Source organism: Falco cherrug, chromosome 13, assembly GCF_023634085.1.
Source record: "Falco cherrug isolate bFalChe1 chromosome 13, bFalChe1.pri, whole genome shotgun sequence".
Lineage (NCBI taxonomy): Eukaryota > Metazoa > Chordata > Aves > Falconiformes > Falconidae > Falco > Falco cherrug.
The window spans coordinates 9,077,958-9,104,334 of record NC_073709.1 but is presented as its reverse complement, the minus strand read 5'-3'; positions in this window follow the sequence as shown (position 1 = coordinate 9,104,334).

Here is a 26,377-nt window from a genome sequence, read left to right as displayed (position 1 = left end):
GAGTCTGTTTTTCCTGTTATTCAATTGTTGTTTGGAAAGATCTTCGTGTGCATTAGGTAGCTGATGAAATAAAGCCTAATGAATTCTCATGGAGAGAGAAATCATTAAAGCTTGTGATTTCAAAACCATGAATGGCCCATTTCCTTCAAAATAAGATAATAATGAATAGATGATACATTTTGAAGTATACTTTAAGTAAAATTGTTAATGGTTTCCTTGGAGCTGGAAATTGTGTGCCAGGAAAGGGATGCATCTGCCCTCCAAAGCAACCGTGATTAAGAGCAAGTCAGAGACAAGTTTGAGATTTTCTTCCCAAACCCAAGACAACTATAACACACCAACCAGAAAGTTTCTCACAACCCAGGTCCCCTTGCAGCCCACACTTCCCTTGGAAACCCCTTCACAGCCCCACTCCAGCCATGCTTTAGCCTCTTTCTTGTTCTTCCAGCACAGAACCTAATCCTAACAATAACCGTGACTCAACTGTAACCATACAGGAGCTCCTGTATGTTATCCCTATTTGCAGGAATAGCCTGGTTTAGAGTCCTGATTGGCTAAAAACCAGGATTCATTGAGAGGCTATAGATTTATTAAGCTAAACCCTAGAATTTAATATGAAAAGTCTCACATTGAGGCTAGCTGCTCAGTATAGACTTTGGTTGCAACAGTGACACCAGCACAACTGGGAAGGAGCAAAGAAAGGGTCTCAGAAAAGTCCAACAGCATCAACAGAATGATATGCAAATACCAAATGGAAGATAACTTATTAAGTGAGATGCAGATCAGGTAGTGGGAGAAAGCACTGCTTCGTTCTTTCAGTGATTTAATTTACTGAGCTAAAGTTTCCCAAGGAAACCCCACACGCTTAAGGTACACACAGTTAACTTATTCACATCTTCCCCTTTGCAAATGAGCTTACATGATTCTAGGGTTCAAAACTCATTTTCCTTCGTATTGTTCTAAAACAACCAAACTCATGGATTGGATGAATATGCATAAGTGAGATTGTCATGAAGTAGAGAACAATCACTGACACAGCAATGGTCTGCAAAATGTTCCCCATCCAGAGGACACTGGTACCTGAGAAATATCAGACTTTGCTGACCAGCCATACTCCAATTTAAGCTCAGAGCAAATGCTCTTAAATTTCAGGGCTGGAGTCTGTGCTGCATGTATCCTTCCTACCAGGCAAATATATCAGCCCAATACATCAGGTAGAGAAAGAGGCAAAACTTAAACCGACACCACAGGGACATCAGCCCTGGTCTCATAATTTGCCGCGTATGGAAACAAAAAATTGGAGTGGCCTCTTTGTATAAATGATTCAAGAAACACATTGCAGTCGGGCAGAGAACAGCTGACGGCACAGTGGAGCTCTTGCAAAGGGCTGTATTCCTGCCTGTGCGTATGGTTTGCAGTCTGATTTGCTCAGTACCATCTTCAGTTTAACTGTCCATTTAGTTTGAATTGCATGCAGTACTTACGGAACCATATGTGGGACTCACACAAATACAAATTAATTACATAGGTCTGGAGTTACGACAATGACACCAGGAAATGAATTCCCAGGGGCTTTAAAAGAGAAGAAAAAAAATTTAAAAAGATAAAAATCACTGTCACCTTTTATTTGAGTTCCTGATATTTTCAGCTTCTAAAAACATTGCCTTAGTTAACTTTCTGCACTAAACTTTTTTATGATAGGAATAAAGTTCTTTTCATTACAAATAAAAAAGCATACTCCCTGGCATAGCAGCCCTGCTATCACGTTTAAAGCACCTCCCAGGACAGAGCTATTCCAGATTAAAGAGTATTTTCATTTGAACCAAAGGCTGGATCACACATCTCATTTCTCTATGCCACAGCAAAAAGGAGCAGCCGGCTGGGATCCTTTAGAAGCAACACTGTGCTGCTGAGTGGATCGACTGCATTCAGCAGCACAGCAATCCCCAGTGATCACATAAAATGCAGCCTAGAAAACACTGACTGGTGCCTGTTCTTATCACAAAACACAGAAGCGGGTGCCTTCCACTTGCACCTTGGTCCTCCTGAGGAAAGGGCCGTGAAGAAGAGGGAGGGAAAGGTGGAGCTCCCTGCAGGCACCAGCTCCTTGGAGCAGTACCTATTTTGCTCTTGTAAAGCAATTGCTGTGGGATTTTGAAGGCTGATATCTGCCGTGCTTTAAGCCTGACAATGAGAAGTGTTTTGTTGCTTTGCTCCCTGCTCTTCCACCTGGCTGAGGCCTCAGCACCCCACATTTTCCTCGTCATGCCTTGCTTTCCCTTGCCTGCTGGCTTTGGGGCTGGGGAGGAGTGCTGATGATTCTTCTCAAGCCCTTGTGCCAGCTTCATCACAAAGGTCAAGATGAGTCAGTGATCTCACGTAAAGGTTTGGCTGCTCTGAGAAGACAATCTTTGAAACCAGCATCCCTGGCACTGGCTGAGCAATTAAGCGCTCACAGCCCAACCCACCGCCCTGTCCTGCAGTGCCGCAGTGGCAAGCAGGGCACAGCCTCCTCGCTCACTGGCAGAGTCAGGAATCTTGCTGCCAAGCCCATGCACAGCCTCCTCCCACACCTTTGAGATACTCTGGGTGGTTTGTCAGCAAAGCAGAACACTAGCATGAATAACACGCTGATACTGTCAAGGACAGTGAAGAGCAATCAGCACAGTCAGCCCTGCTCTAAATGCTACCAGAATATTTATAACCTGAGTGTTTTGCCCAGGGAGCTGCAGCCTAATTTAGGCTCCTGTTTCCTGCTTACTTTCCTCTCCCCAAACACATGATGGTTTTCTATCATTAATCTCCAGAGTCTCATACTTCCAGCGTCCTGAACTTTTATTTCTGTTTCCCATAGATACAACCTCTCCTCCTGCCACATGGAGCAGCTGACCTCGTCACCTTTGCTGACAACACTCACAGCTTCACAGGATCAGGCCCATTACAATGAATAAATCATTCCCAGCTGTCTGTGCGCACACTTGAACAAGATTAGGAGAAGTGGTTTCACACAATAGGCTACCCATCCCCAGCTGTATCCTCCCATCTTGATTTAAGAGTGGCTCCTTTCAGATTTATTCCTGCTCCTTCACAGTCATTTTTGTGAGAGCAGCAGCCAGTCCTGCTTCGCACAAGCAATTGTGCTGCTCCTTTTATCCTCCCTGAGTTCAGCCAGTGCAGCTCTGTGCACTGGCACAGATATTAAATGCAAGGGGACTTTAGGAAATTAATCGACATCGATGAAGCCATGGGTAAGGACTCTCAGCAAAATCAAAACCAGATTTGAAGTGACGTGAAAGTCCCAGCAGGAGCAGGCACAGGCATGCAGAAGTTGCACAGCTCTTACCATGCCCATTTAACTTGATGCAGCCTCTGCTCTAGCCACCAGAAGGGAAGGGAGGGAAGGAGCACACAGCTCAACTGCCCACCCCACTTATGGCACCTTGCTCAGTCTGTGCGATGGATGCTCCAAAAACGGCCCGTGTCCCTCTGACATAGCCTCTGACTGCATGGCCTCTGCACATTTTGAGGTTCACCTTCCCTTTGGAGGGTGTTTTCATGCCCTGTTTTTGTTACAGCCTCAAGAAACACTGTGTCTGCCTGACCCTGAAAGATGAGATGGCTGGGCTTCTTCCAGTTTGCACCGTGAGAGAGGCACAGCTCCTTTCCTGTGCACCGGAGTAAACGTCTTCCTTCCTTCAGCCAGTGATGCACATCATACAGAGGAGCAGTGGATTAAGGACTTCACCAGTTCAACCATATAATTGCTATTAGTGCTAATGGGAAACATATTTATTTCAAAGATGCTCTTTTAGACAGATTTTTTGCATTAACTAAAGGTAGGTGAAATGTTGCAGGGCAGCATTTTATTCACAAAAAAATTAAATATGCAGAGCTAACTGACAGAAAGCACTGACCATCGCTGACATTGGAATGGGAAAAATGATCAAAATATTTCAATTTGTATTTCAAATTATAACTCAAGCCTAAGTAAAAGGTATTGAAAAGCCCTCGATACTACCAACAAAAATCAAACCTAAAAGGAAAGGACTTTCACTTTTGCTAGCTAACAAATAATTCAATTATTCACCCAGCACTAACATGAGTGCAGAGAACTGGAGCGTTCCCTGCCATCAGCATGGGGGAGATTTAGATGGGTATTTCCATTAGCACCACGGAAGTCCCTTCATATAAATCTTTGTGGCATTAATGAGGAAATGAGGCATCAATAATACAAGAAGTTTGGGAACAGTTCCTTGGCTTCACTTCTGGATCTCAAGCAAGGACATCTCAGGTTTCCCACACCTCTGCCAGAGCACGGCTTACACATCCTTAAATCTTCACAGGCTCCGGGCTTGGGCTCCACTGCAGTGTTTTAGAGCTCTCACAGTGGCCCTGGAAGCAGGGAAATGCAATCCATTGCAAGTAACAAGAAACACAAGTGCTTTTTCCTTATCATTCACAAATTTGGATGCCCTTAAAAGCTGTGTGCTAAATGACACGGTAAAGGAAGAGAAAGAGTTAAACCATTCAGGAGTGAGCAGATTTGCTCCGTGCAGCAAATGCACAAAGCACTCGACTCTGTAACATCCTCACCAAGTAATTGTGCAAGGCTCTGGTGTCGCAGCTATTGTTTCTTCTCCTTATCGGCACTGCACACTGCCGAGGGCTCTCCAGCTCTTCCCCAGAGGGCTCCCCCCGGGATGTTCGGGATGTTCGCACACAGGCAGAGCCCCATTAAGATGAAAGTGCTCCCAGCCTCTGTCCGTCTTCCTGCACACTGCCTCTGCAGAATCACACCATATGGAGCAAAGGAACAGGTTTTGCTTTTAAGTTAGAAAAATAGCACTGCTGCTGGGGAAAAAAAAAAGAAAGAAGAAGAAAAAAAAAAAGAAACACAGAAAAACCCTGGCTGCTATTCCAGTGGCGGTTCTTCCCAGGAAAGCTCAGTCCCTAGGCCTGCTTGACCTAGAGATAGGACCCATCAGGTAAATCACTTTGTTTTCCAGCAGCTGCTGCTACATAATGACACCAAGCTTGTTTACAATTGAAATCACAAGTTATTCCAAAATACTCGTCTTATTAAAAAAAATATCTCTCTCTCCAGCACCTAAAAGGGGGAAAATAGCAACTGCCTGGAGAACAGACACCCACCTTTCTGAGATGTCTGTGCGGCAAGGCCACAAGGAGCACTGCCTGGGGGGAGATGGGTGCTCAGCAGGCTGCAGCTGGATGAAGGGACAGGGACCTGCCTGGGTGCCCTCTCAGCTGGGGCTAACGGGATGGCACCACAGAACCCTGCACAGCTTTCCCTCCATCAAAACATGGAAGGATTTTTTTCCCTATTCTGAAGGGAAAGAATTTATCTGAAATGTTGTGGTGGGTATAAGAGCTTTCGGTTCTACAACGTACTCTCTTTTTTAAGGTTCTGAAGGAGAAGATAGCCCAAAATAGCAAAACCTGTCTATTTTGTAATTCATTTGGGTTTTCGATCCTCTTCCTTCTGGCCTACCAATGCTCCTCACTCTGACTGTCACTGTTTCAAATGAACTTCTGATTGTGCTTGAACCCTTCAGTAGCACTTCGAGGGAAGATACACCTGGCCACCTGGATCACAGATTCATGCATCTACGTTATCAACATACCAGCATTTTTCTGCTAGGCTGCTCTTTTTAAACTTTGATGCTCTTCTCAGTGCAAGATGCAAGAGCAGTTAGCAAAGGAAAATCTCTCTTACCCTTGACTAAATCCTAAACCTTTCTTGCTGGTTAGATACCAGTCCACATCCCAGCCTGGCAGGCACAACTTCTCCCATGTTGCACTAAGGTCACTGGCCTAAGCCAAGCAACAGGGAGAAAAGTTGATATGATACACTCCTACTCAGCTGAGTTTGGAAGGTGGAGACACAGCATGTATTATTATTTTTGCCTTCCCAGTGCTACTACTTGAAAAGAAAAGCTTTGCAGAAAGTTTAACCTTGGCAAGAGTCCCAGAAGATGCAACTGAAGATTTCATGGTCCATTTTTCCACCTCTGAGCCAGGCCTTTACACACACAGATTAATAAAAGTCCTCGTGCAGCAACTATACAGCCTTTCCTTCACACAGGCAACATGCAAACACATACATGTGGCTGCATCTGTCCTGGCCCCAGCTTGGTTGAAGACTCGGTTAGGCCTGGTTTGAGCAGTGCAACACCTCTCACTAAACATCTGGAACTCAGCTAAAGCAGAGGCAGTTGCAGCAGCTTATGCCACCTGAGAGCCTGCTTTCCCACTGTATTTATCCCACTCTGGCTTTACAAACCATTTTACAAACTGTGTTGGCAGCTCAGGAATTTAATTGCAAATCTCATGATATTGGGTGGTGGGTTTAATGAAAACTCCAGCTCCTGGGAATGCAGGAATCCCAGCTTTCATTTAAAACCAATTAAGTCTTCTAATTGCAGCAGCAACCTGAGAACACCCAGCAAGAAAGTCCTAAAGGATGGAAATCTGAAGGTAAATAAAAAGACCCTCTTCCTTCCCTGCACAATTTTTAATAAAATGCTCTCAGGATTTCCAAACAAATGACGACTCATATGTACAAAGCTTCATTTTAGAAATACTAATATTAACATAGTAGAATGGGCTAACAGGGAAAGAAGATAAAAATTGCTTTAAGCATTAGTAATGACTTATTTTTATACTAATAATAAGATTAAAGCACTTCCACTGTAGCTTGGAAGAGGTAAAACACATACATTGGTAGCAGCCCTTAGAAATAGGGTGTCACAATGCAGTTTAACAGCCAGGCAGAATTACCAGTTGCGTCCCTTTAACATTTATATAACACCAGGATGTGAATTCAGCAGGGTTCAGGGATTACAGGACAGCTCTGGGGCATCTGGAATAGAAGAAAAACACAGCTAAAGTTTAAAAGAAAACTAAAGCACCTTGAGTTATGTCAAGTTTAGCTCTGAAAATTAGCATCACACCCTTTCCTAAATCTTGGAGCCTAGGAGCTGGTAGAGGAATAAAGCCTGCGGTATTTATGATTTAATGGGAAAGGGTATGTCTGTTTTCACAAATCCAGCTGGCTTGTAGGGGAAGGGAATAAGAATGGCCAGAATCTCGCAGTCTAACTAAATGCTGATTCTTTCTTCCCACTATTTTCTGGTTATTAAATTCAAGTTGAAAAAGAAGTTTTCCTTATGTTTACACACTCACACAGTTAATTGGAAGTAAAAGTATGTCTGTTTATGGCCAGAAGTGCTACTCCTGTTTGGGAGAAACAGGTTATTGAGCAAAATTCATGTAATTGGTTTCCATAGCCCAAAGCAAATCAGGAATAATTTCTTATAGCAGAGGAGCAGATTTATACTGAAGTGTCCCTTGAAATTTCTCATTCAAAGGCTGATGGTTCTAATGACTGCCTTCAAATTGCTATCAGTAAAAGTCTACGCAAAAATGAAATTCAGTGTGCAATTTGGCAAACAGCTGTATGTTCACAGCCTTTAGCGACTAATCTAATCTGGGCTCTAATTTCTCTTTGTGCAGATTTGTAACGTATACAGGCTTGAACTTAATAAGGCCATTAGCACAAGTAGATTTACTCAGGCCCATAAGTGCTTGCAGAATGAGATCCTGCTTATATTCAGCTGGCACTGGGCCAGCCCCATCCCTAACAGCATCGTACAGGCAAAAAGGCTACTTGCGTTTTTCCCTTTCCCAGCAGGTCTCCTACCGACCCCCATGGCAAAGGCATCCCATGAGCTTGAAAGCAAACTACCCCAGTGCAGAGACACAAACCAGGTGCCGGCTAAGCCTGCTCCATGCCTGGATGTCTGCACCGAGCCAAAATGGGGACCTGTTCCCAAAGCATGGGAGAACCTCCCTTTCCCAGACCAACTGGCATTTGTTCCGATCCCTTCCCCGCCAATGCAGAGCCGATGGGATGGTGGTGCAGAGGTAAGTGAATCACCCGCTATTTCATTCCCCCTTTGCTTGTGGATGAGCCTTCTGAATTCAGAGTGGGGGATTGCCTCTGATTAAATTGAATCAAATGCGCGTGTTTACGAGAACGTTTTGACCGACAAATCATTTTCCCTGTCAGACTGAGATACGACAATGATGATAACTCAAATTTTTGGAGTCAAATGGCTTTGGAAAGCTTTCCTGCCATTACACTCTGAATGTCAATGGGTCCAGCTAAGTGCAGGTGAAGACTGATGGCAGCACTTTCTGCATCTCCTTTTCCCATCAGAGCACTCTGTGTAACATCGGCTGGCAGGTCTGCCCCAAAAAAAGGATGAAAGAAGATGCCAGGTATTATTCTTACCATTTGCACTATATTGAATTTGTCTTTGCTTTTCCCATTAAAAACAGGTTGCACAGGATACTGCTATGAGTTAAGCACTGAACTGGTTTCCTCTGAAATAAGAGATCTCCCTGAAATACTGAGGTGTCTAAACAGCTAAAATATCTTTCCAAAGCAAGTAATAACACTACCATCAAAAGAAACCTCAGAACAACATCATAACAAACACCCCAAAACTTATTTTAGAGTCACAACTCATTTAAGTAACCGATTGAATACAGACCTTGACTTTGAGTCTGATTTTCAACCTGTTACTTCTGGGACATGAGCCCCGAATTCCTCTGGTACCCTTGCAGGAAAGCCCAGGAGCTTGCCACTGCTGTCTTGTTTAGCCTGCACAGCCCAGAGATCTGTACAGTTTTGATTTACATTTTGAAGCCTTGCATTGCAAACGTAAAAGCTAGAACTGGCTGGTTTCGCTGTGAACCCCTTGGTCCATCTTCAGATTTGAAATAATGTGCCAGGTATGCTTAGCACAGAGCAACAAAACAGGTGAGAAGAGCTCAGATGCTGTCTGTCAAACTACCATCCATCACTCCGTACCTTTGCCTTCCTATTTCTTGAAGCCTGGCGGTACTGCCTCCTTCCCCAGCTCCCTCTCTGTTTAAAATTTCCTTTCCAGGGGGGATATCAAGAGGCAGAAATGAAGAAAGCAGAAAGGGAGAAGAAGCAAAGGCACAGCACAGATCCCACCTGTGCTTTGGACCCCTGTGCTGTTCTGCATGAAGGGAGGAGGAAGGGAGAGAACAGGGAAGAAAACCTGGGAAATAGCATGAAGCAGAATAACTGGCTGGAAAAAAGTACAGCTGCTGGATGTGCTGGGTGAGAAAGGAATGAGAGCAGACTGAAAACTATCCCCAGAAGAACAGGTCCTGGAGGAATTTATTTGAAACGTGAACAAACTAAATATTGGTAAGAAAACAGTGTAAGTAAAGCAACAGGGTAAACAGGCAGTGCTACAGCAAAAGAGCACACATGATTCCCCATATTAAAAAATTACAACATTTTTGCTGAAGTAGCAAAGAATACTGACAATTTCAATTGAGAGCAATGCTCACTGAAACCACTGGAAGCTTTTGCACTGTCTTAAATAGACACTATACCAGATCCTCAGCCCTTGAGCAAATAATTGTGGGATGAGCCAGGTGTGCAAACAGCCATAGGATGCTCTTATGCTGTTTTAGAAATGCAAAAATAATCCCCGACGTGGAATTTAAGATGCATCATTCATGCCTAGCAATCACCATGTTTAGTCACATGAAGAAAACTGCCCCAAACCTATGTTGTAGCCATGAAATTAAAACTTAGAATCAATACCTGTACAAACAATAAGACTTGTTGCAGGGATGGAAAATGGAGAAATCCAGGTATCTGGATCTCTCTGGCACTGTGGGGATGGAGGGCAGGGGGCACCTTGCTTTTGTTATATCTCCAGCACACATCTGTACAAAACAGGCATCTGATAGATGAGCTGCTTGACAACTGCTGACAGGTGGGTCAGGAAAAACTGGTAAAATTTTAAAAAGTCTGAGCAGATGAGGTATCAGTACAGTGCTGTATTGGTGAAGGCTGAAAACATGCAGGAGACACTGTTGTTATTCAGTAGCCATCAGTTAGCAAAACATCCCTGCTTTGGTTTGACTGTGTACAAGCACAACCTTTCATGAGTAACCTTCCTCAGGTACCTTCTATCTAAGGTGACCAGGAATTTTTTCTCACTTCATCATAGCACCTATCTTTATGTGCAGCAAGAAAGGTCTACGTTGGAGCCGGCTGGCATTGGCTCCATGGGAAATGGGGGAAGCTTCCAGCAGCTTCTCACAGAAGCCACCCCTGTAGCCCCCCGATACCAAAACCTTGCCACACAAACCCAGTACACGGACCATGACCTCAAGTAGCTGGGTGGACCCCATCCAGAAACACTGCCACCGTCACCCTGATCACCTCCCCCCAGCACCATACACTTCACTGCCTGCTCTTGAGAAAGCTTTGGGGGTGCATGCTACCCACGCCCCTGTAGAAAAAGTAGAAATAGAAACCAGATCCCAGGTTGAATGTTTTCCATCATTGCTGTTGCAGTCTTATTTAGTGAAGAGTTTTTAAAAAATCTTGCCTGCCTTGAGATTTCACCACCAATAAATGCATTTGCAACAATCAGAGAAACCCCCAAGTGCTTCCAGAGCCAGAGAGATTGATAGACTTTTCCATGGTCTGTGGGACCTTAGCCCTCATTAAGGTCAAGCCAAATTACCTTACGAACCTGCAGCTCCTTGATTCTGAACTGATAGATTATGCAGCCGTTAACCAGCTCCAGGTCTGGCCTTTGCTTTTGACATTCAGAAGGTAAACTTACTCCATGCTGGTTTTCTTATTAAGTTTCTCAAATACATTGATAGTAAAAAAAAAAAAAAAAGAAAAGAAAAGAAATCAATCTCATTCCCTACTAAGGACTGATGATTCCTCATGTTTCATGAAAGATTGAACACACTTTTAAATAAATTTGTTTGTAATGCACCAATCTCATTTTGCCTAGTCCCAAGGAAGCAGATTTCTATTTGATGGGCTAGAAGACACAGGAGATTATTTATCGCTGTACGTCTGGGTCTGTAGTTAGTTGCAGAGCCATAAATTTGGAAGACAGCACAGTAACTGATCTTTAGTTAATTTCCTGGAAAATCTGAAAACTTTGTTCTGGGTGATCACTGACAAAGATATAATAACAATAAAATAACCTGAGATGGCCAAATCCAATTTAATAGTTTCCATAAAGATCATTTTTATCAGAGCCCTGCAGGACTTCATTCACTGATACGATACCGCTCCCTCCATATAACTATGATAGCGAAAATTCACTTTTATACCCTGATCAGATTTTTTTGGTTAGGACTCCTCTAGCTATGTTTAGCTTTCAGATGCCTGTCTTTAGTAAGAACTACCTGTATATCCAAGGGCTGAATTTCACCCAGTGAGGATGTTCAGCAAGGTTTAATTTTGACAGATGATCAAAGGCTATAGCCTTATCACTCGGTGACCACTTCAGTTCCCAATGGATGGTGGGTATGCTCTTGAAATAAAGATCTGACTTTCCATTACTGTCATAAAGAAAGCTGTAGAACCTCCCTTTCTTCATTCGTCTTAATTATAAACATATCTTCTAGCTAATGAAAAAAAAGAAAACTCCTTTTCATAAGTGATTAATGAACCTGCAGATTCTCCTACAGATGTAGTCAATAGCCTTCCTGCCTAAAGTCCTGCTTCAAGCACTTATTTACATATCTACATTAGCCGGCAATGAGGTACAGCTTTGGTCATTTCCATCACCTTCCCATCTAAACACCACCAAAATCTTAAATTAGTCTGCAAACCATCAGGTCCTAGGCTTGCAGCACTGGTCTATAAGGGCATGATTTTGAGGCAGCTGTTGAGAAAGCCTTTGCTGTAAATCCCCAAAATACACATGAATGGTGGTTCAGGAGAGATCCATGTCCATTGAACTGCTTCCCCACTGGCCAGAAAAGGAAGAAGGCCCGCTAAAGGATCAAGTTTGCATGCAATGCCTGTTGAACACCGATACAAGAAATAAGAATGAATTACAGCTTTCCCTATTATAGCCCCCAAAAGCTCTGTTAACCACCCACTTCTCTTTATTTAGTACTATTTTGCATAAATACATGGAGCTATCAGGTGACTCAAATCCCGTACCCTGGTTTGGCATACTTGATTCCATTTAAATAGGAAAATACAGTCTACAAAAAGGACTCATTTGTAAATTTGGGTTAGATCAGTGCATACAGCAAACTCAACATGTAGAAGATTGTTGTTTTAAAATATTTTATTTAAAAAGAAAATATCCACAGTGTTGTCCTGCATACTTGTGCATAAGTCACAACAAACTAGGCACCATGTGGCAGGGCATGCTTCACTACTGAGTGGGTCAGTGAAGATCTTTGGTTTAATTTGCTGCCATTTGTATTACCAAATGTTGTGATTTTTACATTAAACCTAAAGTATCCGACACAAATTTTCTGCAGGACATAATAGAAAATATTTTTTAAATATGTCATGTCATGGATTAAATTATTTTATATGAAGAACTCAAAAATAGTATTTCAATTTTTCATTTCTTAACAAACATTTCTTGTTCTTTTTGACTTCAAGAAATAAAAATGCAAGTGAGGCCTTTATATTAATCCCAGCTGTTTCCTCTTCATGGGAAATTTTCATAATAATAAGTGAAACATTATCATTTGGTTCTTGCCCTACCCCAATTAGTTTTTTCCTTATTAGAACCAGCTCTAGCCTCATGAGGCCCTTATTGTCTTCTAAAAATACATCTCACCCAACTCACTGTAGGGAAAACTTCAGGCATTTAAAGCTAAAAACAGAAGACAAAGAACAACAACAGGAGTGAAAAGGAAAAAAAAAAAAAAAAAAAAAGGTTGCCATTCTGTCTTTTTTGTTTGTTTGGATTTTGTTGGGTTTTTTGTTGTTTTTTTCTTGTTTTATGGTTGGGAACTGGTGTACGGCAGTGACTACTTGTGTGCAATCTTCCATCACTTGAGCTCAAATAGCCACAGCTCTAGCAGCCACTCAGCTGATGAGTTCTACGGCTGTGTATATTATATATCTGTATCTATCTATATGTGTCTATAAATATCTCCAAGTTTGCACTACCTGTGTGCAAGGCAGAAGCAGATTTTCAAGACCTTAGCAGGCAGCGTGAGGGACATCTTTCCAGAGGAGGTCCACTTCTGTTGAGGGAACTCCATAAACAATAGATTTTCTTTTTTAGCACTCAGCAATACTCTCTGGGATCTTTATGGCCAGTCTGTCAAAGCTGTTTAGCACCCAAAATAGTCAGTTTGCCTAGAAGCTCCGCCACTAATTTTGTGGCTAAATGAGATCTGACCTCAATCATGTGAGTGAGCTCTTTGGAAAAGTCTGGCCACAAAGCTGTCATCTAAACTGACTGCTCCTCAGGCAAGCAGTAAATATCTTCTGACATTGTCCTCTTACGTTTTTTGTCCTAACATATGCAGTCTGCTTATTTATAAAACGTGTGAACTTCATACACATTGGGCTAAATCCCTCCAGGACAGTTTCACTTGGTTTTGTGGGGTGCAGCCAGCAGTTCCTCCCAGCCTCCAAAAGCAAAGGCTTGCTCTGCTCATCTGCCACGCAGAGGAGAGGAACAGAACCCAGCTAAACCCACATGCAAGAATATTTCTGGGAACGGTAACAACTAACAAGAATAAGAGTAGGACCGAAGAAGCTGGTTAGCACTTTGGGAGCTCCAGGTCCACGTGGCACACAGAAAGGGGAGGAAAGAGAATATCCCAACGCATCAGCAGCAGAAGCCATCCTTCAGCTGCCTACGAGGATTGTGTCATTTGGAAAGTTGTGCAATGTGTTCCTGCCTTGTGCAAGGGCTGAACAGCCCAGCCTAGACACAAAATACAGGATATTTAATGTTGGAAACACAGGCCCTAAATCCTACCCTTTCACCATCAAATAAAGTTCTACCAATGCTCAAATAGCAAAAAAACCCCAACAACCACCAAACAAAAAACTACCCACACCACAAATCAGTTTTGCCCACTTTGGTTTAGTGGAACTAACAAATAAATCAGCAGAAACCTAAGGTATTACTATTACATTTAGATACTAGTAAGATAAAATGATGTTTCTCCTTTTGGAAATACTTGCCATTTCTTTTCGTATTCTATATGCAATAGCATAAATGAGTAGAGACAAAATTAACACGAAAATGCATCAGCCTCCATGCAAGGATGGACACACTACTTTTTGCAGGTGCAAAAAATTGAGCTGAGATGTTTAACTACAGGACAACAGTAGCCATCATCATGCAAGCCTCCCTCCTTACCAGATGTAGGCAGGAAGAAAATTCCCTTCATCCAAGGCCATTCTGGTGGGCACTGAACTCTCAGGCAGATCAATTATCACATAAATAAGCCTTAATTGGTATTCCCAAATGCTTTGAAATCATATTGCCTGCTGCTGGTGCTCTGAAAGGTATGCCTCTGGAGATATAAGGGGGGAAAAAAATAATCAAAGATCATTTGCAATTAGATGCAACAAAACCATATCCAACTGGTACGTGTCAGGGGTAAAAACAGCGTCAGCCAAAATGGCAAATGCCTTTTGGTTTGTCAGGAATTGAACATATAGCACCAAGCGAGCTATTATTACAGACTCTGGTCAGCGAAGCAGACAATCATTTGCCTTGTTATCTTGCTGCCTGCCCATGTGAACAGCATCAAACATCTATTAAAAGACACCCCGCTCCCCCCAAAGGGAACACCAGTGGTGAGTATCTGAAAATCTTCTCATTAACAAGCTAACCTTTGAGACTACTGAGAAGACAAGGAAGTATTTACCAGCCACTGTATCAATAATTATGGAAAGGAAAATCATAGCTCATTGTCTATGCCAGTGGGGGGAGAAATAAATAATGCAGGCATGGTTCACACTGTGCCTATGGCAAGCAGCCCTTCCATGGCATCTTCCAGCCATGGGCAACAGCTGCCAAAAAGGCAATTATCCATGGAGATGCTCCCCTGGGGCTGTTCAATACAGGCATGACATATATTTGGAAATTACCCCAAAGCCCTTCTGTAGTAATAGGAGGCTCTGTGGCACACAACCCTTAGGGACTCCTAAACACCCTGGTAAAAAGTAGCCTGAAAGACCACACGCATGGATGGGCAGTGGTATTGTACATTGGGACTGAAGCACTCTAACACAATGATTTTTGTTCCCTGGACCTGTAAGGTTTCCCTGAGGCCCTTGAAACACAGGGACTGGGACCTGGTTTTAAGCAGAATATCAGATTGTAGCTCGATTCAGCGTTGCTGATATTTTCCCCTCTTATGTCACTCAAGAGGCCTTAAATACATAATTATGCTTCAACATACAGCCATGCAACCTTGTCATGAGTATAGATCCTGCTCCCATTTAAAGCCTAACTCTATTTCACCTCCAGCCGCACTGCAAGGAAGGAGGAAGGTACACCTCAGCCTGCACCAGACTCCCTGGGGGTTGCTATCCTGCTCAGGCACAGCCTTTGCATCAAACTACCAGTTATCTTTTCAATTAATTGTAGGTATCATAGTGGTTGACAGGACAGCCTTACTACCAAGGGATAATTTAATATGACTAAACTGTAATCAAAGTGTTAATAGCCTCAGAATTTAATCTGTGAGGAAGAAATAGGATTTATAAAAGGGAAAGGACGACCAAGGCTAAGATGAATAACGTTAGTTGTAATATTACAGCTAGTTGTAATAGTATAATTAGTTGTGATACCCAGAAATAAAAATTACACTGCTTTGAGTTCGAGGATGTGTGCCAAAAAGGAGCCGTTAGTCACAGAGATGAGGAACAGTTACGCAGCCCATTATCTCATAAACCGCAAGGCCCAGAAATGAATCCTACATGTCACAGGAAAATTGAGACTCTGCATTTTACAAGAATACATAGCTTTTAATTTTAGCCCTTAAACCAGACCCTTTCCAATTATTGGCAGGCCGTGCTTTCCCATTTTCTCCCTGAACCGAGTCTGGAGATAGCTATCCTCGGAAGCCCTCCCGGCTGCTAACAACCCCCCTTGGCTGAGCTTCACGTTTCCTTCGGGCTTGGTCCCAAATTGTCCCTCCTGGCCAGGCTGCGGCAGAGCAAGCTCAGCCCTGGCATCCCAGCCCACTCCCTTCCTCCACCCCTGTCACAGTTTTGTGGAGGAAAAAAAATCACATCCCAAACCAAAACACAACAAAAGCCAGCTTTTTTCTGCTTTTTCCTTGCAGGGCAAGGATGCCAGGTGATGGTTTGGCTTGCCTCCATCAACAGGTGCTGCTTCCTCACGGGGTTAGAGCCAGCCCCTGCTGCTCCCTGGATCTGTGTTCAGGGCTGAACAGTTTAATCTAGTTACACACTTTTAAACCCGAGGTGCTGAAGACATCAATAAAGCTAATATTCAGCAACATAATGTGTAACCAAGAAGCTATACAAAAGCAAAAAGTTACGTGACCAAGAATCACTTTCTGTGCTTTTTTTTAAACTTTCTGTGTTTTTTTGTAAACTATGATTGCAGCCAGTTTTTACCATCTCATTACTCACTTGTACGACAGACACAGAAGCAATTGCTTGAGCTGGTAGGCATTTTCTGAAAAATTACTCTGAATGACCTCTATATTATAAAAGTTATTTTAAAACAATTTCCTGCTTTTAGGTAGTGGTAAAGAAATCAAATGCTTTTTCAGGTTGTGCTTACCCTTTTCTTCATTTCCTCCTACATACTTTCTTTTCTTCCTCTTCTTTCAGTGCCAAAAAGAAAAAAGTGTGCTTATGAAGGAGGAAAACTGGGAAAGAAAAGATAACTCTCTCCAGGGAAACAGGCAGGAAGAAGAGAATAGAAATAAAGTTGTGATTTTTTTTTTTTCCTTTAAAAGGGAAATCACCTGGGATTGAAATAACTGAAACTTTTGTCCTCTTCTCACATACACACATCCACCCCACCCCCTTTTCTTCCTGGTCCTGGCTGACTCGCACCTTCTGGCAGGCACGTAGGTGCTTGTTTTGCTGCTGAGGGCTGTTGCTCCACAGGACAAAGTCACCAGGAATGACGCTCCCAGGAGATGTTCTTTGTAGGGATAAAGCGAGCACCAAACTGGGGCTCCGCTGCCCCTTCCCTTGCACACACAATCACTTTTCCATAGCAGTGCTGCAGCCTTGCTAATACTATACTCGGTGGTTTATATATTGGGAAAGACACTACTTAATACATCTGGGGAAGTACTTCCCCATATACGCACAGGAGCCCTGGCGCAGAGGCAATTAAACACTCCAGGCTGCACATGCTCACACAATTACCTTTTGTGACTGTCACTAAATAAATGCTGCACCGAGCCAATAAATCTTACAATGGCCTCATTTTTCTAGCAAAGCCGCCTCAGGCAAGGCCTGTGTGGCCCAGAAAGGAAAAAGGTTAACTTTTTCTGAAATTCCCTAATCCTGCTTATCTGCTTCTTCTCCCTAAACATCTGCCAGCTTCAGACACCTGTTATAAATATCACTTTGTCTTGCAGTGGTTCCTGCTGTCTATCAGCAAAGCGAGCAATTAGTATTGTCAGCAGATCATTCATTAAGTGAACTATTCAGTTTCAGCTACCCTAAGACTAATTGAGTATTTAACTCCTACCTAGCAAGATCAAATCAATCAAAAAAGCCCCCACAACCAAACCAACCTAAACCAAAAAACCATGGGTATATATCAAAGATCAATAGGTAATAAATGAAAACCTTAATTAAAATCTTATCTGAATACTAACAAACATGAAGCAAAGCGGAGGAGATAATTTCACGAGGTCATTCTGAGCATCGCTGTGCTTTCTGCCCAGTTTAACCCTGGCGCTATTAAGTATGTGGTGAAAGTGTCAGAGTAAATTTTTAGCATCATAAGCAAGACTCTCCCTCTCCCCCTGGCAGAGACACCCCGCAGGCAGTTCAATGCCACTTCGAGGGTGAAGAGTGACCACCAAAAAAAAGGCATTTTTCTGCACATTTTTCCCTGTGAATTTGGAGCTGCAGCTACTGACCTTACTGGCAAGGAGGCAATTTTACTGCTGGTTGTTCTTGTTATCTGTGCAGAAGCATCACAGCTATTAACGGGCAACAGGAGCTAGTTCCCTCTTGTGTGCCATCAGCAGAGGTAAATAACATCTCTGCATCTCTGCAGTAAAACCAGAGAGTAATTAGGGGGAACCGCTCAGGCCATTAAGTTGATGGGCTGATATCTCTTCCTACCCTTGGAGGTTCAGGCCCTAAGCTGTACTGAGTTCCCACTATGGCTTTTCATGCTGTTAGGCCAACAAGAACATGAGACAAAGAAAGCAAAAGTGCTATGGCTACGTTTAAACTACGCTCAGGTACACCGCTTCCAACAACATTCAGGCCAAGCAGACACATCAAAGAGTTAATCTCTATTGAGGTCAAGAATGAAAAAGAGAAAAAAGTCAATAAATCAGTCTTATCAGATGGATAGACCCAATCTTGATACGATCCATTGGGCAAGTGTCGTGGGCAGGAAAGCTCATGGGCTCAGTCTGCAGAAGGTCTGCAAACACCGCCAGCTCCAGGTCCTGTCAAGAAACCTGAAACAGCAAATCACCCCAAGACATGCCAGCCAGGTACTGCTGTCCTGCCACAAGCACCAAGCTAACGTACCTGCAACAAAGTGGACACCTTGGTGGTGGGCACAGACAGGAAAAGGATGAACTCTAGGAAGCCCTGTTGATTTTCCTACCCTCCTGCTCCCTTGCCCTATGCCATATTTAAGCCATCATCTGCCAGTTCCTCTCACCTGAGGGCTCCTTTCCCTGCCTGAATTATCTTTTCTCCATTAGCTCCCTCCTACATAAGTCACTTGGAAAAAGTGCCTTGGTGCAGTGCTGAATCTCCACAGTGAAAATAACATCCCTCAGGGTCCTTAACAGAGGCTTCATTCCCTGCAAGTGTTGGGAGCTGCCATTTCTTCCTCCAGGTTTTTCATACCTCCTTGCCTAACTATGCCATGCTGTTTTGTTCACCAAGGTCACTCAGGATACAATACACAAGCAGTGAGCTTTCCTGGTACTTCTGTTATCTGGCAGGAGTTTCTTTACATTCAAATGCAAAGCTGTACCCCAACCACAGGTGTGCATTGATGGGAGTGGGAACTATGTGCCACCCTGTGCTCTTCCATCAGTGCAAGTAAACATCAGCTTGGTTACAGCAACAGAGCTTCTTTGAAAAAAAAAACAACCTCGACAATTTACTGTAATAGCTTCTAATTTAGAACAAAGTTTCAAGTCACCAGCTTGTTTCTGGAAAAAATAAAAGTGACCTACAAGCAGTGTACAATGAGAGCTTTCACAATGCTGGAAGTGTGTGTTGGCTCCACCTTTCCTACTTATGCCAGTTTTTCTCGCAGAGCCAGGGAGGATGCACAGGACTCCCTCTGGTCATAGCTGGTTGTAAGGCTAGAAGTGGATGGTGTTTGCACAGGAGGTTACACCACTTTCAACAATATCAAGAACAAACAGATATATCAAAAAGTTAATCTCTATTGAGACTAAGAATGACAAAGAGAAAAAAAACAATAAATCTGTCTTATCAGACTGACAGACCCAATCTTGATGCTGGATAGCCTCTGAACCTTCATCACCAATGATGGTGTACAGCACTGTGGGGTGATTCAGACCCAGATTGTCAGACACAGGTTTGGCTCTGAGCATCCACCTGTTTCTCAATCTCTCAGTTGCATTTGCAATGGTAATTGTTACAAAACTCTTAAACTGTGCTGTGCAGGACATGGGTGCTCCTGGAGGAACTGCAGACTGCCATGTTCTCTAGATTGGAAAGTGGCATATAGTGTGCCTGACATGCCGCCTTTGTCCTAACCACCCCATCCTTTCCTTTTGGTGCTAATGATAACACAAGCAATTTTATTTTTTTTTTCATGCATATGGATTGGGTATTCCAGCCTTTTGAGTATCCCCTACTTTCCCCGCCCCTCTACTTCCCCGCCCCAGATCCTGGATCTGATGCTTGTCATCGTGCCAGCCTGCAGCCAGACAGAAGCCAGCCCTATGTCGACGTCTCTTTTTCATATGCTGACTCCCTTTGCATGGGGCTGGAAACTGCCAGCAAAGCGCAGCGAGGAGGGCAGAGGCATTAGCATCCTCTACACATCTGTCCCACTGCCCAGCTCTCAGCTGCAGGTGATGCTGAAGCCAAAAGACCTAATGAAGCAGAGATGAACAGCTATACTCCTGACATAAAAGGCACGGCAAGCTTTCATCTTCTGAGAGGTTAAAAATAAACAGTTTAGCTTTCAGCAAAGTGGTCTGATTAGAGGCTAAAAAAACTACACTGATTTCCATGGAAATGGAATATTTTGTTGCTGTTACTTGAGCCTGTTGAAATGTATTAAGAACACAAACGAGTACAATTTCAATATCTGGAGAGTGCTAGTGTATTTTAAAATTTTAAATTAAATTGATTTCTTTTAAAAGAAAGCTGGCTGATTTTAGTTTCTTAATTAGTTCATTACCACTGGAAATGAAGCATGCTTTTGTAAGGTTATAGCAGGATATTATAGAAATATAGAAACAGCTGCAACCCACAATATAAGAGATACAGACATAGGCAATATCTGTACAAACAAATCAGGGACTTAAGATCCTCTCTGTCCTTTAGTTCTTTAAAAACAGCACTGTTCTTTAAATCATAAATCTTGCTAAATTTAAACCAGCTACAAAACAAATACTGGTTTCTATGGAAGAAGGATCAATCCTGAAATTGTGTTCTCTTCCTTTAAAGTGTAAGAACACATCATAAGAATAATGCCTCCCTGTGCATACTCTGGAAGCAAAATAACTCAATTAGAGTTTTCATCTCATTACTGTGGTACATATCTCCATAGGGAAGTTTCTTTCAAATGAGCAGTGTCCTATTTCAGTTTAACTCAGACAGGCACAAAATAATCACTCAAAACGGGGCACCATTGTCATGACCTTCAATGTGAAAAATACTAAATACAGGTACGAATGAAATACTGCTCTTTGCAGTTGTTGTCTTTATAGACATGCCCCAGGGTAGGGTCAGCTCCAGCATTTCAACACGTAGCAATGGGACGTTGCCACAGCAAGGCCCAACTGAAATATGTTTTCTAACAAACAAATGTAAAAAAAAAGAAAAATCCAAAATCTTTCTTCTTAGTTAAAATAACGCATTGTGATGATAACAAGAACAAAAATTCCATTTCTTCTTCCATTTCCTCAAAGTGAATTTTCAACAGAAACAGCAAACTCTTTAGGTTTTGATTTTGACTGTGTGACACATTTTTGACAGAAATTTTATCGTATTGTAATTCTAGGTGACAGAGCAACTTGGGCTCCTAACCAAAAGGCTGCTGTACTTTTTACCCATATATTATGTTTTCCTACGTGCTTGCAATTGGCATGTGCTCTGGTTACAGTAGTGATGACCCAGGAAAGAAACTAGAGCTGGGAAAGCCGGCTTGGAAAGTCCACAAACCACAGACAAGCTCAGCTTGATTTAGGACAGCAGACTAGTTGCATTAGATATTGATCAGTATAAATAATCAGTGATACTGTGGCTCAAGGGGCTTTTTCCCCCCTTTTAATATAATGGCCTCATGAAACTGATCCTGCTGTTCCCTTTGCATTACACTGAAGACCCTGTCCAGCTAAGATTTAATACACATTCAGTATAAAAATTTATCCATAAAAACATTTAGGAGTAGATGCACAAAGTGATGCGGGTGCTGAAATACATGATTTCCAGTGCCCGCTGATTTTTATAGCCCCAACCCAGGTGTCAGAGCTCTTTATTGAGCATACATTGAACAAACCACAAAAGACAGCAGCTATGGCAGCTACTCAGCAAGAAACACTGATGAGGAGAGTGGGACATAAGTCCCATTCCTGGATGTAATTAGGTGGCTGTGGCTCATGAGAAATCAGAGAGAGCCTATTAACTGAGGAGCCTGGTGAGTACGGGAGATGGGGGAATTTTTTGCAAACAATGACCTGGGTAAGGATGTATTTACCCTATTATGGCCATTAGAGAATTCTGCCTTTTCTCTTCTGCTTACAGACACTTTTTGCTATTTCCTGATGATTCTCTCTTCTCAAATAGGCTAATACTACACTTTCATAGGCTGGGTCAGCTAAAAGTTCCTTAGTGTTCAATACTCACAGACACATAGATTCCCTGTGCAAACTTAATTGCATTAAGGACTAGATTCAAGAGCAGCAGATGAATGCTTAGGCAAGTTGTTAGGGTGAAATACGGAGACCTCATCCACAGATGAAAGGAAGAACACTGTGTAGTAATGACAGAAAAAGGAACTCAACAGCTATATTTTCTTTCATTGTGCTGGACCAGGCAAAAAAAAAATATAAAAAATTAAATAGGTATATTCAGTTCACCTTTTTAGTAATTTTGCTTTTAACAATATCTGAATTTGTATTCAACCAGCAGACCCTATTAAGTGAAGTATTTTTTGGACACCTGGCGATTTTGACTGTGTATGTATCCTTCTGTTCCTGGCCAAATACATTTCTGTTTCACTGCTTGCAGGAAGATCACCTGAGGAGAGCAGAGCAAAGCCTGCCAGCCTCGTGCTTTCCCCAAACAAAACATTAGGTATGCATCAGCAACTTTTATGTACAGTCCTTCTTTGCATACTATTTCCCCCTTTATATCACCTGTACAGACCATACTGCATTTTACTTAGCTAGTTTGGGCTTTGCCATCCCTTGTGCTACCCACTTTGTGGAGCTTTAACTGAGTGTGTTGGCTGTTCCCGTGCAGTTTTTACCATTGCAGTTGGACATCCTCATTTCACTGTTGCAATCAAGCTGAAAGACATTGCCATTTGGATGGTGCCAAAAAAAGGCACCTCCTTGCAACTTTAAACAGATATTTGGGAAAATTGTAATGATCCATGTAGGCATAACCTCCAGCACATAAGGACAGATTAACCAGCAAACCACTCCTCTGTTATGTTGGGTTTTTTTAAAAGCTAAAACCCTTTTGAAATGAGCCCATGCTTATTTCTTCCAAAGTAATGATAATTGATTCAGACCATCTCGAAATGAATTCAAGCTCAATAAGGGTCGTGGTCTGATGAAGAGGTGCACCTTCCTTGTGCAGAGGAATCCAGCTTGCTTAGGAGCCTGCAGAAGCCATGGATCTGCAGGTAGGAGGTTAAATTCCAACAGCCTGATTCAGCAATAAAGCAATAAATACAAAATCCTCCTCAGACCTTTGAGACACAGGCACTTCAGAGGCACCGAGAACAGATTAGCTCCCTTCATTATGGGCTCTTTTTGTAACAGAAAACTCAAATCCCACTATTTTGCCTGAATCAGCTTCTGGTTTTGACTGCAGTTACGTGTAGCACAGAGCTGTTTACATATTTATTTAGTACAGCTGAGGGACCAGCAAGCTCTAGTTAAAAGTGTGCCGCAGGTTTGTGGGGGTGCTCAGACATGCACAGCACCAGCAGGGTCCCATGGCAGGGACTAGTTTGCAGCTCTCCTGCTCCCTCCTTCCTACCCCTGAGGTAGGAAGGGGCTCAGAGATGGATGATCCTGCTGGGACAATGGGCAAAACTGGCATTCCCTGACTTTTCTTCAAGCATTAGGGAGGCAGGAGGGAAAGGGCTTCTCTTAGCTAGCAAATAATGTCTGTCCCTGCCACCAGCATTGCTTTTAGCCCACTTTTTCTCAAAAATAGGAGTGAATTTAGCTTCCTGTTTCTTACCATTCTCATGTGAAAGCAAACTACAAATAAGTAGTATTTAGGTCAGCAGGATCACATTTAGAAGCCATAAATCAAATCCAACAGACCTTGAATACTCATTTGTAGCTTACAGACCACGACTTTAAGTGTCCTGTGAATCCTGATGTTGAACTGCTGGATTGTGTTTCCACGGCATGTAGAAGGCTAATCAGCAAACTCCCCCAGCCCCGGAGGGGTCTGTCATCTGCCACAATCACATGCAGCGTGCTGACACACATTCAGCAACAAATAGCACATGCAGCACTTTCTTCACAAAACCTCAGCGTCTGACAAATAAAATTGTATTAAGTAAATGATAGCACCGAGTTGCTGTATCCCTGTATGCAGGATTTCTGGTCTTCTGCACGTAAGACTGGCTTTGTGTCTCACATCCCCCTGTTTTGTCCTTATTACACATAAGCATTTTATTTGCCTGGCTGCATTACCCTTCCCTTTGAATCCCTCAGTTCTCTTATGTGATGCTTTGTGCCACTCACGAAGATGAAGTCTGGTGAGTATCTTTTCACTTAAGACAAGGATTTCCCCTTCTTCCCCTTCCTGCACATGATCAGATTTTCAAAACAGAAATAAAATTAGCACCTGCGGAAAGACAAAATAGTATCCACATGTGGGAAACAGCGATTCTCATGAACAAAAGAATGAGAAACTAGTCACGCTCCCTTAAAAGGTGGTGAAATATTTGTCCTTTGGTTAGCAGAGGAGGAGATAGGTTTGAAACACGTTACTGGTGAATCCACTAAAATAAACTGTCCAAGGAAGTCCACCAGCACACAAACACGTTCAGGAGTAAGTATTACCCAAAAGTTGCAATGCGCTTACATGCATAACATTTTGCATAGTCAACATATGCAGGAGTCGCTCCTATTCGAAGTCAGGCAAATCATGACCTGTAGGATCTTTCTTTTTCATGTTATGCTTCGCCTTCTGCACAGTACTATTTATGTCTGCGTTTTTCTTGGTGCAGACTGCTTGGCAGTTTAAAGAGAACAGTAACTGCTATTTAAATGAAAAGGGGGAAAAAAGAAAAAAAACAAAAAACAAAAAACCCAAACCACCCTGCCTCTTTTTTGCACAATTGTCTCCCTTTAAATGATAAAAGATGATGAAATTTGATTAATTTCTCTGCTCGAAGGAGAGGAGCTGTGGGTCTCAGCTGATGCGGCTCTTCTGACACAGTAAAGCTGCACTGATGTGTCTGCGAGAGCTGCCTCCGGCTCTTCACTGCTGGTTTTACAAAGATTATATCACTGATGGCTACGCTGTGTGGGAAAGCAATACAGCTCTGGGTGCAGGCAGGTAGGGCTGCAATTCCCTTTATCACTGTAGCAACAGTCCCTCATTTTTCCAGTTGTTCATTTACTGTTACAGGGAGGAACAAGGATGACTCTCACAACGTCTCACAGGAGAGCTTTCCCTTGTCTGCCTGACGATCCAAAGAGGGATTTGTAGCTGCGTGGGGTTCATCAGGATCCTATGCTGCAGTGAGCAGCAGCCTGGCTGAGCTACAGGTAAGAGAGACATGTTTATTTAGCCATCCACAACTTGAAAGCGCTCAGCCTGTTGGGAAAGGGCAAGTACACATGCAGTGCAGTCCAGGCAGGAGTAAGATCCACTTTAGAAGCACATGGGAAAGAGGAATATTTTATTCTTGGGAGCTACCTTGAAATTTTACAAAACTTCCCTGCTTTACACTGCCTGAAATACAAGAGGTGTGGAGATCAAGTAACAGAGACACCATGTGATGGGGAGTCATAGAGATGACGGGCGATACCCTGCTGCCAGACAAGGCAGGCAGAGGAAGAAACTGTAAAAACAGCACTCCCTGCAAATGAACATGTATGGAAAACTGGTGGTTCAGTCCTTGCTGCCCTTCCCCATGCTGGAACATGGCAGTGGGGTCAGAAATTATGAGCCTGTCTGGGGACCCTATTCCCCACACCCATCTCACCAGTATCTTTAAAATAACGGGAAAAAAGGAGAAGAAAAAAAAAAAAAAGAAACGAAAAGAAAAGAAAAAAAAAGCCCCCTGATATGTTCTGTGGGATAATATACAGGAGAACAGCAAACACAGCCCAACTCTGGACAGCAAGTATAAGAAAGGGAAATGCACCCTGGCTTTCCTGTAAGCCTGCCCAGGGCTCACCAGCTGGGGAGCTGCAGAGGTTTGGGAGGGCAGAAAGTGGATCCCCAGGCATCCCCTATGAAGTCACTACACCTGCCTTCTTGGAAGAGAAGAGTGGACTTTTATCACATAGAGATGTAGGCGATTTTCTTTTCCCTTCGTGTAGAATTAGATAGTTTAGGCCCTTGCCTTAATACATTATTGCCCTTCCTGATAGTAAGTCTGGTAGAAGTTACATGGATTTTTCACTGACCAGTATCAGGTCAAAGTTGGCTCATTGTGTCCCTGGCTCTGGAAAAAACTTCTGTTAGCAGCAAAGCAGCAAGCACTGACCTCTCAAAGAGAGTTTCCAAGGAGTCTTACATCCCTCAAAGGACAGCTGGAAAATTGTGTTTGGAAAGGCTACATTTTTTAGGTGTTGCAGATAATTTAGCTGAGCTATGGTTGAGGCCGCATTAAGGGGGGCTGGCGGTACACGAGAAACAGGTTGCAGAGCACATGTGAATGGAGAA